A 253-nucleotide genomic window follows, 5' to 3' on the forward strand; every position below is an offset into this window, starting at 1 on the left:
TGTTGGGTTGGAGTGGATATCTCCTGGATGTAATAATGGACATAACAGTAATCAGACAGCAAAGCGTTTAACTACCTTCTTGGATGTAACTGGGCGTGTATACACGTCATGTCACATCCGCCCGCTCGGGCGCGCGCGAGCGGGCAATGCCCGTTAATATACAAGCGATCCGCCGGCTATAGAGCTGGCGGATCGCTTGTATGAAGCCCCGAGACGTGCGCCCACCCCCCCCCCTCCCGCTGTCAAGCTGGTC

At 56.1% G+C, this 253-nt stretch overlaps 1 protein-coding gene across 7 annotated transcripts in view; it reads right to left on the bottom strand.

The window, feature by feature from the left end:
• Window positions 1-253, bottom strand: part of PPP3CB (protein phosphatase 3 catalytic subunit beta) — a 64,057-nt gene that overhangs the window by 30,505 nt on the left and 33,299 nt on the right. The gene's annotated exons all lie outside the window — the stretch shown is intronic.

This window comes from Nanorana parkeri, unplaced genomic scaffold (genome assembly GCF_000935625.1).
Source record: "Nanorana parkeri isolate BGI_ZX_2015 unplaced genomic scaffold, ASM93562v1 scaffold753, whole genome shotgun sequence".
Lineage (NCBI taxonomy): Eukaryota > Metazoa > Chordata > Amphibia > Anura > Dicroglossidae > Nanorana > Nanorana parkeri.